The sequence below is a fragment of the Triticum aestivum genome, chromosome 7D, assembly GCF_018294505.1.
Source record: "Triticum aestivum cultivar Chinese Spring chromosome 7D, IWGSC CS RefSeq v2.1, whole genome shotgun sequence".
Taxonomy (NCBI): domain Eukaryota; kingdom Viridiplantae; phylum Streptophyta; class Magnoliopsida; order Poales; family Poaceae; genus Triticum; species Triticum aestivum.
Window position 1 is genome coordinate 638160950 of NC_057814.1, and position 11595 is coordinate 638172544.

Below are 11595 nucleotides of genomic sequence, written 5' to 3' on the forward strand. Positions count from 1 at the left end.
GTTTTCATACTTGTGACACATCAATCATATGCACACCATCATTTCCCAAAATTCAAATTTTAAGTTTCCAAAGAAAAAAGAAATGCACACCATCTACTTTTGTAGTAACATATACGCCAGGCAGCTTACTTGGGCCGGCCCATTTGCGGTGGCATGCGATGGAAAATAGCAAAAAACTATAGCCCAAGCTGGGATCGAACCCACGAGCACTTAAAATATTATGTGCGTCCACAACCAATGCGACAGCAAGACTTTGGTTGACGATGTAAAGCTAGGCGCATTAAGTAAGTGATGGGCTGGGAATTTTAAAAATATTTTACGAACACTTTGTGAACTGGTCATTTTTCCATAATTTCTTTTTATTTATTTATTTTCCTTTTCCTGTTACGTTTCTTCTTTCTTTTTCAAAAAATGGTCACGCTTTCAAAATGTTGCCCAAAAATTTCAAAAGGTTCGCTATTTCCAAATTTTATTCATATTTAAAAATTATTTGCATTTTTTCAAATTGTAAGGTAATTTCAAAAAATGTTTGTGTCTTTAATTGTTTTTCAGAATTTCAAAAGGCGAATAATTATTTGAAAATGACAAACAAAATTGTGAAAACAGACATTTTCTGAGAGCACAAACAAAAAATTAAATTCCAAAACATTTTTCAGGAATGATACTAAATATATGATATCAAAAAAGTGTTCTAAATTTGCCGGAACATTTTCTTGATTTGTGAACAATTTTTTTGAAAATGAGAATTTTTTTAATTCCGAACAAATTTCATTAGTCGCTTGACAGGACCGATGTCGTCACTTAGTTGGGCTAGGCCTAAGATTTTCTTTTCTGTTCTATCTTTTCATTTTTCTCTTTTTTCCTTTTAAACTTTTTTTAACTTGTACAAAAATTGAAATACCAAAGCAACAGTTTTAAGTAACTATTTTAAATAATGATTTTAATTCTTTTTTCATGTAAATATTTATTAAATGCTTTTAAAAAGCATTTGTTGTTTTCAATTCTATCATTTTGTATTCATTAGTTTTGTTAGAAACTTAAAATGACAATTTTAAGTATCTATATAAATGATGATTTTAAATACATTTGTCTTCAAACCTGGCATGGATGACTACTCGGACATGCTACGTTGAGCATGGTGTTTTTGGACATTCTTGAAATGACCCCAACATTTGCCAGCAGGTGGCATGCCTATACTTGGCCATGGGCAGCCCGGCCCAGACGGCCCGACCCGACCCGGCTCGAAAATCCCGGGCGGGGCTGAGCCTGAGTGTGCCAATGGGCCGGGCTTGGGCCTAGAAAATGAGCCCGACGAGTAGATCGGTCCTGCAAAAAACGCAATTTTAGCCGTAGCCGGGCCGGGCCGACCGGGTCATGTCGGGCTTTCTCGGGCTCGGGCCGGGCTCAGGCTTGATTTATTAGGCCCAATGGCCGGGCCGGGCCGGGCGCAGGCCTGGGTTTTTAGCACCGGGCTTTTTTACCCCGTCTCGAAGCCCGGCCGGCCCGAGGTATGCCCAGGTATAGGCATTGCCCATGGTACGCATCCATGCCCCCAGTATTTCTTTCATGGCCTTGTATGACCAATTCAAGGCACCAATCCAAGTTGCATGGGTTTCCGACAAGTTTTGCATTTTCTAAAGTTTTCTCGGTAAAAAAGGTCGATAAATGGCTAGACGTGTTGCATCTTGCATATGGTCTCGGAAGTAGTTCAAACCTGCCATGGATGCCTACCATGGGCATGTCCACACAGTGGTAAAAAGTTGTGGTAATTTCAAGGATGTCGACGAAAACACCATGTTCAATGGAGGGTGTTTGGGTTGGCCAGAAGGGTCTGTCAGAGAGCACGTTGTTTTTCGACATCCTTGAAATGGTCCTAATTTTTTTAATGGCCTCGTATGACCAATTCAAGGCACCAGAACAAGCTGTTTGGTTTTCGACAGGATTTGTATTTTTCTAGAGTTTTCTCGGTAAGAAAATGCAGAAAAAGGTTGGACGTGTCGCAACTTGCATACAGTGTCGAAAATTGTTCAAACATGGCATGGATGCCTATGAGGGGCATGCCCACCTGGTGGCAAAAGTTGGGATAATTTCAAGGATGTACAAAAATAGACCATTTTTGAACGAAGTATGTTCTGGGGGCCATGAGGCTCCGTCTGAGAGCATGTTATTTCTCGACATCCTTGAAATTATTCCAATTTTTTTCAAGGGCCTCCTATGACCAATTCAAGGCGTCAAGAAAAGTTGTTTGGTTTTCGACAAGTTTTAAATTTCCTGGAGTTTTCTCGGTGAAAAAAATGACAATTAATGACAGAACATGTCGCAACGTGCATACGGTGTCAAAAATCATTCAGACTAGGTATGGATGCCTAGCATGGGCATGCCCACTTCCTTGCAAAAGTTGGGGGTGGTCTTGATATTTTCATAGAAATACCATGTTCAATGAAGAGTGTTCGGATAGGTCAGAAGGGTATGTTTGGGAGCACCTCATTTCTCGACATCCCTTAAATTGCCCCATTTTTCATGGCCTTATATGACCAATTCAAGGCACCATGCCAAATTGTTTGGGGTTTCGCCCAATTTTACATTTTTTGAAGTTTTCTTGGTTAAGAAGGCCGATAAATGACCGGATGTGTCACTACTTGCATATGGTGTCAAAAATTGTCCAAACCAGGCATGTTCCTACCATGGGCATGCCTACCTTCCTGCAAAAGTGGGGTTCATTTTAAGGATGCCAAAAATAGACTATGTTCAAGGGAGGGTGTTCGGATAGGCCAGAAGGGTCCGTTTGAAAGCTCGTTATTTTTCGACATCCATCAAATAACCCTCAATATTTTCCACCTGCTTCTATGACCAATTCAAGGCACAATGCCAAGTTGTTTAGATTTTTGAGAAGTTTTGCATTTTCTAGAGTTTTCTTAGTGAAAATAGGTCGACAAATGGTCAGACGTGTCGCAACATGTAAACGATATCGGAAGTCATTTAAACCTGACATGGATGCCTCATATGTCCATGCCAGACTCTTACAAGACGCTGGGATCATTTATCCGTAGCCTAAACCATACCGGTTAGATGAGTGTATTTGTAATTCCCGTCATTATCACTCAACATAAACATTTTATTTTTTTCCTAACAATTTCCTGAAATTTGTCAACAATTTTGGAATTTCAAAATGTGTATGAAATTTTACTAACTTGAACACTTTTTTTCCAATTTGAAAAAATGTTTGTGTTTGTGTTTTTGTTTTCCAATAACGCTCGCTAATTTGAAAGAGTGTTTGCATTTTTAAATGTTTGGAAATTTAACAATTGACATGTTTTAAAGAAAATGTTCACAAATTTGATAAATTATTCGTCTTTTTGAAAAATGTCTGCAGTTTCGGAAAAATGTTTATAATTCTGAAAAACTGTTCTCAAGATTTGGAAATATTCACAAAATCAAAGTATTTTCCATAAAAAGGTTCAGAAATTTGAAATAAAAATTCGCGTTTCCAAAAGAAGTTCTAGTTTTGAAAAAGATGAAAAAACACATTAAGCTATAAAGGACGCTTTAGCTAGAATGTCCGGTCCGGTTGTACAGTACCAATTTTGATCTGCTACAGTATTTCTAATAAAAGAACATTTACAGTACGTCCTTTCCAGGTGATAAAAGCTGCGCTACGTAAACGGTTATTGTTCTGGTGGCTAATAGCAGTCTCACAAACCAGGAGGTCGTGTGTTCGATTCCTAATAGAAGCACTATATTTTTGGATTTTCGATCGGTACTAGTGCTACCGTACATAATCCATTAATGGGCCGGCCCAAGGCGGACTCAGAACGGGACAGATCTTCGCGACGTATTTTCTCGAAAGACCATCCTTCCTTTTATTATGAAGAGGTATGGACAAATCTCGTCCATTGATGTGTTTAAAGGGGTTGTACCGAAAAAGAAGTGAAAAACAAATATTATGAAGAGGTATGGACAAATCTCGTTCATTGATGTGTTTAGAGGGGTTGTACCGAAAAAGAAGTGAAAAACAAAAGGGAGTGTATTTTCAATATTAGCATTAATACCTCCATAGGGAGGTAATTTGGACGCTGCCCCCTTGATCAACAGGAAGGTTGATGAAATACTGGACATTCCCAACTGTTAGACAGAGAAGGTTGATGTCAAACCCATGTCTCCTGAAAATACTGGATAACGGACTTCACCGTGCCCCCTTGATCAACACGAAAACTGCGGCATAAGAACACCATTTTTTAGGAATACAAAAATAGCACCATAGGTTTTCCAATGTACAATGGCTTCGGACGAAATAAGAGGGAAATCACAATGGTGCATGATGAAAAGAGGAAGCTCCATATCTTAGCTCGTCTGAGGTGTTAAACCAGATATCCGCGGGTCCTTGCGCCGTATGTTGCCACGGTGAGTAACTTCCACCTTCACTCCTCTTAGGGACAGTTTAATGTCTCTAGTTGGACCCCTTTAGCAAGCAGGTCGTTCTCAAGTTTGTCCCACGGAGGCCGGACTTTGCTGTAGCCACCTGACCTCGTAACATGGTGATACTGCTTCTTTGCAGCATTTAGCTTATTTGTCTGTGACCTTTTCTTAGCTTTCTCTGATTTCTTGTACGCCACAAATGCGGGCTAGTGATCTTTTATATTCACATATTGACCAGCTTATTTGTATGTGACCTTTTCTTAGCTTTTTCTGATTTCTTGTACGCCACAAATGCGGGCTAGTGATCTTTTATATTCACATATTGACCGGTGAATTCTGGAGTCTCGTCTTTGTCGACAAACTTGTTCAATGTTTTCTTCCAGCTCTTGAATAGTTCTGCCAACTTCTTAATAGCCCACGTCTTGACTTGTCGCTGTATAACTGGGTTATTCGGATCCTCCTCTGGTGGTAGGCTGAAATTTTTCACCAGCGAGTTACAAAGATCATCTTTCAGTCTATCCTCGACATAAGAAACTCCACCGTCCTTCCTCTTATTCCATTCTTGGATGCTGATCGGGATGCTGTCCCTAACAAGAACTCTGCACTGATGTACAATTTTTTTTCTCTGCTTTGGAGCAATCGTTTGGCCATCTGGAGCGCCTTCTTCGATCATGAACCTTTCATCCTGGCTCAACTTTTTCTTCGGGCCTCATCTCCTTGCAGAAGTTTGGCTCGATCGGGAGGGCTAAAAGAAGAAAGAAGCGTTAATATATGTACATACAAAACAATTAATGCATCACACACCTCGCCGGAGCCGTCATGATCTCCTTCCTCCTCCATTCGATCACCGGAGCTATCATCCTCTCACTACTAGGAAAAACCTTACCAGTAGCGTGGGTTTTAGACTACCAGTAGCGTAGGTTCCCACGCTACTGCTATGACGCTACAACTATTTTTTAGCAGTAGCGTGTATTTTACCCCGCGCTACTAATAAACAGACATACCAGTAGCGCTGGTGCCCCTAGCTACTACTATTTCAAACCGCTACTACTAACGGCATAGTAGTAGCCGGTCTATGATACACCCACCCTACTAGTAACAAATTAGGATTAAAAAATAAATAAAAATCTACCTATTTCATTTTATAGTACTCACATACATGCATTTCATAATACACACATGTTATGCATACAGTCGAACATACATATCTGATATAGATAATTAATACACACACATATATATCCATTATACACCACACGTATAGGTCGTCGGCGCCTCCACAAGCCCGTGTTGATGGTGTTGATGTCATCGTCGTTGCCTCCGCGGCAGCACCGTGACAACACCGTCGTCGTCGCCGCATCACCGTGATGATGTCATCGTCGTCGCCGCCGTAGCCCCGTGACAATGTCGATGCCGTCGTCATCGTCGCCACCGCAGCCCCGTGACAATGTCGAAGCCGTCGTCATCGTCGCCGTCGCAACTTCATGTCCACGTGTTCCCTACTAAGAACTCACAAATCCTGGAATTAAACAATGAACCAAGACCACTACTAGGAACTCACAAAGAACCTGTAGGATTAGTACAGTATAACAGTAACCTATAGATCACTAAGTAATAATAGCAGAAACAAAAGCATATAGCAGCAGCATAGTATATATATGAATTATAAGTAGTACCAAACAGACCAATCCTAGAAATTGGGGAAAACCCAACTTAAGAAGGATACAATGCTAGGCATGACCACGAGTGAAATGAGATTTAGACAGCTTTGCTTTCCACCGGCCAGAAGCTAGATCCACATCAACCATTCTCAGCTTCACTGTCAGCGTTTCAATCTACTAGATGACCCGTTGTCGATGGCGCAAAGGGCGATAATGAACCAAGGACTAATAACTTGATCGAGGAAGAAACTTCATTTCCTGAATAGCATTTGGCAGATTAGAATAAAAATGAAGTACCATCAGGTGGATCTCTAATTTTCACTGAACTAACAAAAACACATTTTGCGCTGCCCGCGTACTACTATGACTGTCCATTTGGAGTAGAATTTGTAAGTGAATGTTTATCTACTGCTGCACTCAAGTTTACATGAATTGGGTCGGATGAATCAGATACTTCTGCCATTGGCATGAACAAGTCAATAGGGCATGCACACTATACTGCCACTTCTGCTTCAGAAGTAAAACTTCTTGTATCTTTGATCATGTTTCTAAGAAAAAGTATCAAGGGAACCAGCTCTGAGGATAAATAAACAACTAAATTTAGAAGTGTGTACTTTAGGTACCTGTCGGCAACGACATTGATCACCTGGTCTTTGCAGAACACATCCAACTCTTCCTGCGATCCTGCAACAGGTGGCCACCCCAAGCCTGAGATCCTCGATGCTCCATCCAACCTCTGAGTGGCAATAAGGCGAAACCAAGATCGATGTCATGATGAAGCTTTCCAAAAAAAAAATCTGTTTCTACGCACTAAGTGTGCCGAACCGCTAAGGGAAAAACAGATTTTTTGTTATCATATGTAATCAAATACTATGGTAAATGCAATGTATCACCTGTATGTAGCAGCACATGATATATTTATTACTACAAAAGTAGGGTGTGCCAATTACACAGGATAACTTAGTAGTCTCTTAAGATGCGTTACACGGGATAACCAAGCTACAGAATCAGTTTGCACCAAGCTAGATTGTGTTCGAATTTTATAGGAAGGATAGTTCGCTAGGAAGTAGGACACAACATGCATAGTAGCCAGGCTAAACAGACTTTATGGGAGTAAACTAAAGTGATCAAGTAGGTAAATATGAAAAGGTGAGCAGATTGACCACTATTATGCTTAGAGTAAGATTACTAATTACTAAACAAGCACTACTGTAATACCATGCTGAATCTACAGTGAATATGGATTCAACCTTAGTCAGTCCAACTCTTGGTTGTTGTTATAATGAACACTCTGCTACCCAGTCACCGCCATTTTTACTGTTATTATTTATCTCATCATTTATATGCCTATGCATGAAAAATAGTAGAAAGTACTGAAATTGAGCCAATCTTTGAGAGGATTGTTACCTTCACACTGATACCAAGGCTATCCACAACCAGAATAGAAGCAAAATCCACCTGAAATAACTTACATATGTCATCCCTCAATATATTTAAATGGAAACATTAACATTTCTCTTTTTCTGCAGTTAACAAATATCCTGATACAACTCAAGATGGTGTGAAGCAGCCATATAATGGTTTTTCATTGAAAAAATAGTAAGCTTCAATGCTACTTGCTACTGCATCCTTCTCTCCCATATACTTGCTCGAGGATTTGGTGAATTTAGCATCTCACGAGGTTCAGCAAACTGCAGTTATTATAGAATACCATTACGATGCAACTAAAAGAACAATGATAGGCTGATTGAAGAATGAATTGACTCAGGGAATTGACTCAGGCCCATGATGCATATTTATTGACATTTGGCCTCAACTTAGCAGCAGTAGTGAGTAGTGGAAGAAGGGGAGGGAGATGGAGATGCTACCTGTCGTGGTGGGTCATCGTGGCCATGCTTGAGCTCGTGCAGGACCTCTTGGTCGCCCTAGGAGCAGGCCCCTCCTCCTCGAGCAGAGCAGGGCCGGCGCCTAGGTGTGCCCCTCCTCCTCCGTGCCATCGTGACCTGCAGCAAAGGGACAGATAGGAGGAGAAGGTGAGGTGAGGAGGAGAGGGCGGATCCGAGCAAGGAAGGAGGGGAATGGCCTACCTGGGCAACGCCGGTGACGGATCCTGCAAGCGCCGGCCTCGCCATCGCCGATTGTGGTGGATTCCGGCAAGAACACGGGAGGCGCCCGAAACCCTAGCCGTGGGCAAGGATGCAGGCCTTGAGGCACGGATCTGGACGAGGGGGAGGGAGGGGTGGAGCTTGGGGGCGTGTTGCGCGCAGCTGGAGCTCGCCGGAACCTGCCGACGTGGGTGGCGGCGGCGGGGAAGAGATCGTGGGGGAGAGGAGGTCGACCAAGGGGTGGGGTGAGGTTAGAGAGTTTTTTTAGGGATTCACGAGAGAGTTCGGTGGGGTGGGAGTGGATCGGGGTAGCAGTAGCGTGGGATGTATCACCTGCGTTATAGCTTTTCATCTAGTAATAGCGCAGGTTTTACTACATGCGCTGCTACTACATCTTGTTCATGGGAGATATTAGTAATAGCGTGTTTTTTTGCCATGTACTACCTGTAATATTTACTAGTAGCGAGGGGACAATATAACGCACTACTAGTAATTAGCAATAGCGTGGGTTAATATAGTGCGCTACTAGTAAGCGTCTATTTATAAGCTATTTCCTAATAGGGTCTCTTTCCTCACCAATGGTGTCCTTGAGAAACGACAAGGTGATATCACCTCCATCGCGGATTATATCCCCCAACAACTCTTCTTTTTCTAAGTCTCTGTCCATAGTTTCTGCAAATATTACAACATGATAATATACAACCATGAGAGATGGATTAGTGGCAAACACACATACCTAATCACAACAAGGAATTATATGCATATGAGCAATGGATTAGTGGCAAACATCATGCAAAGTTCACAAATTCATAACAGTCAGTTTCAGCCGATCGTCAAGGACTCCTCCCCCCTCATGTCTGATGAGTCATCCTATCTTTCGAGAGAGGATACTTTGCGGACCGCCTCTCTCATGACTGTCCGACGTCCCTCCCCCTCATGTCCATGTTATTGGGGATATGTTGAATTCCCGAGAGAGTTATGAACAATCCCAAGATGAATACAAGATTTATACACAAGATGACTACAAAATGGAATACAAGATTTATACACATGGATGAATACACAACATAACAAATGAACCAACCATCATCCTATGAACAAAACTCAAGATACAACAAATGGACACCTTTTGTTGAACAGCGCGGTGACGATCAGGGACCAAATCCACGGAGATGGAACATTACAACCTGTATTTCCATGGAGATGACCAGAGTTAATCTGATGATATATTGGAGACAAGAAATAAATAGGGAAAACTTTGTTTTTGCCACTCCAGTTTTCACCAACTTTGCTTATGCCACTCTAGAATTTGACATCTCACTTTTGCCACTCTTAGCTTTTGATAATACATCACAAATGCCATTCCGTGGCAAAAATGATAATTTTTCATTTCACTTTTGCCACTCTTAGCATTTGACATGTATCACAATTGCCACTCTGAAAATTTTGTTTTTGCCACGGAATGGCAAAAAGTGATATATTGTCAAAAGCTAGAGTGGCAAAAGTGAAATGTCAAATTCTAGAGTGGCATAAGCAAAGTGGGTAAAAACTAGAGTGGCAAAAACAAAGTTTTCCCAAATAAAATATGCTACAATGGTTATACATGGCAAGTACAAGCATGGCCTGGAAGTAAAAGTTGCACATAACAAATGATGTTTACTGAACATGAGCATATGTGAAGGAAATATGCCCTGGAGGCAATAATAAAGTTGTTATTTATATTTCCTTATATCATGATAAATGTTTATTATTCATGCTAGAATTGTATTAACCAGAAACTTAGTACATGTGTGAATACATAGACAAACAGAGTGTCCCTAGTATGCCTCTACTTGACTAGCTTGTTAATCAAAGATGGTTAAGTTTCCTGACCATAGACATGTGTTGTCATTTGATAAACGGGATCACATCATTAGAGAATGATGTGATGGACAAGACCCATCCGTTAGCCTAGCATAATGATCGTTTAGTTTTAATGCTATTGCTTTCTTCATGACTTATACATATTCCTCTGACTATGAGATTATGCAACTCCTGAATACCGTAGGAACACTTTGTGTGCTATCAAACGTCACAATGATGGGTGATTATAAAGATGCTCTACAGCTGTCTCTGAAGGTGTTTGTTGAGTTGGCATAGTTCAAGATTAGGATTTGTCACTCCGTGTATCGGAGAGGTATCTCTGGGCCCTCTCGGTAATGCACATCACTATAAGCCTTGCAAGTAATGTGACTAATGAGTTAGTTGCGGGATGATACATTACGGAATGAGTAAAGAGACTTGTCGGTAACAAGATTGAACTAGGTATGTGCTACGTCTTGAGCTTGCGTTGGTTTTCGCCGAAGAGGAGAGGATGATGCAGCAGAGTAGCGTAAGTATTTCCCTCAGTTTTTGAGAACCAAGGTATCAATCCAGTAGGAGGCCACGCGCAAGTCCCTCGTACCTACACAAAGCAAATAACTCCTCGCAACCAACGCGAATAGGGGTTGTCAATCCCTTCACGGTCACTTACGAGAGTGAGATCTGATAGATAATATTTTTGGTATTTTTTGGTATAAAGATGCAAAGTAAAATAAAAGGCAAAGTAATAATAAAGCGTAGGAAGATTAATATGATGGAAATAGACCCGGGGGCCATAGATTTCACTAGTGACTTCTCTCAAGAGCATAAGTATTTTACGGCGGGTGAACAAATTACTGTTGAGCAATTGACAGAATTGAGCATAGTTATGAGAGTATCTAGGTATGATCATGTATATAGGCATCACGTCTGAGACAAGTAGACCGACTCCTGCCTGCATCTACTACTATTACTCCACTCATCGATCGCTGTCTAGCATGCATCTAGAGTATTAAGTTAATGAAAACAGAGTAACGCCTTAAGCAAGATGACATGATGTAGAGGAATAAATTCATTCAATATGATAAATACCCCATCTTGTTATACTCAATGGCAACGATACAATACGTGCCTTGCAACCCCTTGTGTCACTGGGTAAGGACACCGCAAGATCGAACCCAAAGCTAAACACTTCTCCCATTGCAAGAACTACCAATCTAGTTGGCCAAACCAAATGGATAGTTCGAAGAGACTTGCAAAGATAACTCAATCATACATAAAAGAATTCAGAAAAGATTCAAATATTGCTCATAGATAATCTTGATCATAAACGCACAATTCATCGGTCTCAACAAACACACCGCAAAAAGAAGATTACATCGAATACATCTCCACGAGAGAGGGGGAGAACATTGTATTGAGATCCAAAAAGAGAGAAGAAGCCATCTAGCTACTAACTATGGACCCGAAGGTCTAAAGTAAACTACCCACACTTCATCGGAGAGGCTATGGTGATGATGTAGAAGCCCTCCGTGGTTGAACCCCCTTCCGGCGGAGCTCCGGAACAGGCCCCA